Raw genomic sequence first — 3309 nt, 5'->3', positions numbered from 1 at the left:
CTGCCTCTTTTTCCTCTTCCGTTTCTCTTTTGTTGAGAGGGTGACCACGGGATCAGGTGGGGTAATGTTCCATCAAGATCATAAATTCTTGCAGTTCCAAGTTCTCAGAATAAGTTCCTTTTTCTCTGGGTAAGCAGGGAGTTTTGCAACTTCTGCATTTCAGCCTCTCATAACCCATTTAGTTTCTCAGCAGAGAGGAGGGCCTTCAATTCCTTAGGCTTCCTGTACCACTCCTGCATAGCTAATTAGCAATCATCCTTATTATCAACAATACAATGATGAAAACCTAACTAATTACTTAATAGAGTAGTTGAACATCAGTAAACATTGGAAAGCCCCCTCATTTTCTAGAAGTTATTATTCAATTAGGCAGTGCACATGGAATTCAACTTCATTACATCTGCATTCGTTTCAATGGATATAAACAGTGCTTTCCAATACTTTTGGAAAAATATTTTTAACATACCTAAAAGTACAAGGTTCAGGACATTGCATCTGGAGGGCATTGTAGTACACCAAGACTTTGTTCCTTATACTGCATGGCCTTGATTTGATTATTCTTTCTTCTCTAGCCTCTTCTTCCTCTTTGTTCTTATTTTATAAAATAAAATAATGGAATTTGAAAGCTTGCAATAAACAGTATCTTATTTGGATATTTCTCTTTTACTAATGATAAAGATATCTCTAGTGAGAAAAGCCCTGTTTAAATCAACAAAGGAAGGAGGGAAATGTCAACTACGATTAACAGAGCACTCCCTTCAGTTACATATGCAAATATCACTCGCCATAGCCACTGGAAGCAAGTGTTCTCTCTGTAGGGGTGAATCATGCGTAGGTTAGAGGTACCAAGTAGGAAAGTGAAGTCAATATTTGTCTTACTTTGCATATCAAACTGAAAGGTCGGACGAATAACTCTTGCTATAGCAAATACGTCAGTGATGGTCATTTTGTCAGGACTGTTTCTGATGACAAAGTCAACAGAGTCACAGAAGCTATTCATTGAGGCAATTAAACACAGGCTACGCAACACCTTCCTACCAAGACCACAACTCTTCCCACCATGTGGTACTTGGGTCTGCAACCCAAGCCATCCCTATGTTGGGTCTTGACAGAAGACAAGTAGCAATGTCACCAGTGCCTGAAGCTTGCCCCTTTTTGCCACCAAGCATGATGGTAGAAAATGGAGAGCTGCTTGGGCCCTACAAGATGGTTCCCACAAAGAAGGGCGGCGAGAAGAAGAAGGGCCGTTCTGCCATCAACGAGGTGGTGACGCGGAAGTACACCATCAACACCCACAAGCGCATCCATGGATGGGCTTCAACAAGCGAGCTCCTCGGGCACTGAATGAGATCCGGAAGTTTGCCATGAAAGAAATGGGTACTCCAGATGTGCGCATTGATACGAGGCTCAACAAAGCTGTGTGGGTCAAAAGAATAAAGAACGTCCTGTATCGCATCCCCTTGAGACTATCCAGAAAACGTAACAAGGATGAAGATTCGCCTAATTAGCTCTATACTCTGGTTACCTACGTGCCTACTTTCAAAAATCTACAGACTGTCAGTGTGGATGAGAACTAAATAAAGTTGTAAGACTGAAAAAAAAAGAGAAAGAAAATGGAGAGATGCATACTACGAAAAGCAGAAATAGGTACACAACTTATTTCAGGTTTTTATATTTGTTGATTAGAAAAGTAGAGAGACAGAAGCAGACAGAGATAATCTACCCATTGGTTCACTCTCTAAATGCTGATAGCAACCTGGGCTAGAGCAGGCAGAGTCCAGGGGTCCAGACCTCCATCTGGGCCTCCTATGTAAAATCAAGGACCCAAGGACTTGGACTCTAACCTTTCAAAATGAACATAATAGGAAAGTGAGATCAGAAAAAGAGCTGCAGCTCAGATCTAGGCATGCCAACATGAAATATGGGTGTTCAAAGTGGTGGCTTAACCGCTGTGCCGAATGTCCACCTCACATTATGATGGCATCTATGTTCCATGAAGGGCAACTCATGAGAGGTCTCCACATCAAGTTTACTGTCTTCAGTGCCACCTTACTTCACAAAATGCTAATTAGATTAACAGTTTTTTTTACAGTAGATTCTTGAAAAGGCTTGCTTCTCAAGCAACCAGTTTCCTCTTTCCTAATATAACCCTTCTACCTAAAAATATCCTAAATAGCAAGCAAGTAGATTGTACAAATTTACTCATGACTACACCAGAGACGCATGCATGAAATGACTGAAGATCCTTCCGTCCTTGCACTTGCTGTGTCCTTGATGATGTATCATCACAAAGTTCATGAAAAATGCCTATCAAGACAAAATTATGCATGAAATTTAAACATTTTTGTGCTGAATCCAGCTAGCCAAAGATCTTTGGATTCTGTTTTTCCATGAATCTTTGGAAGCACACTTTGTCCCCAAGTACTCATGACAGTACTCTCATGAGTCTCCATTTTACTCAAACATGTTTCAGGTGAGTTATAACTTTAATTTCCTGTGCATTTTCAGTACAAGACAATTACGCATTCCAAAAATCTGGGAAAAAAATAGTGAAGCAGACACTTGGTGATTAAGATGCTAGTTAAGATACCACACATTGTGTCCTGGTACCCAGGACGAGTCCTGCCTACTTCTGCTGACTCCAGAGTCCTGCTAAGGTGGAGCCTGAGAGGCAGCAGGGGAAGGCTCAAGAGGTTGCCAGCCACTGAGAGACCTGCCACATCTAACCCAGTCTTGGTGGGCATTTGGAAAGGAAGCCGATAAATGAGCTTTCCTTCACACTCTCCATCTTCCTCCCACTCTTCCTTTCAAGGTTTTTCCTTCCTTTCTTTCTTTTTTAAGAAGCAGGCAAAAGAACGTGCATTCTCCCCACAGAGTAACCTTGTGGCCATCTCCTCCATTAACCGCTTTGAGCTGACTTCTCTCTTCCTTCTTTGAAGACTGTATGTCAAGCACCATATATCCAAACTGTATTTATTGACATTCAAATTATGTTATCACCTGCTGGGTACTCTTAAAAGTTCTTGGAAAAAAACAATCAAAATGGAGCTAAAAAGAAGTTGAAGTGGTTTTTTTGGGGGGAAAAAAAACCTGAAATCCATGCATATTAAGTGTTTTCGAAGAGTTCATACAAAACAAATCTCATGAAAAGACAAGGCATATTTAAAAAGAAAGTTTGTGCAAAATAAATTAGTCTTCGCAAAAAGATTTGTGTATTTGAAAAATAGAACTATAGAGAGAGCTGTAGAGACAGAGGGAGATCTTCCATCTGCTGGTTCTCTCCATAAATGGACTGCAACTACTGGGGCA

General features: G+C 40.8%; 1 pseudogene; it reads left to right on the top strand.

Annotated features, from left to right (window-relative positions):
- The first annotated feature begins 1194 nt into the window (after window positions 1-1194).
- Window positions 1195-1577, top strand: LOC101516572 (large ribosomal subunit protein eL31-like; annotated as a pseudogene).
- Window positions 1578-3309: the final 1732 nt, after the last annotated feature.

The sequence above is a fragment of the Ochotona princeps genome, chromosome 14 (assembly GCF_030435755.1).
Source record: "Ochotona princeps isolate mOchPri1 chromosome 14, mOchPri1.hap1, whole genome shotgun sequence".
Taxonomy (NCBI): domain Eukaryota; kingdom Metazoa; phylum Chordata; class Mammalia; order Lagomorpha; family Ochotonidae; genus Ochotona; species Ochotona princeps.
The sequence above is the reverse complement of the archived record's forward strand: the minus strand, read 5'-3'. Positions and strand labels throughout refer to the sequence as shown.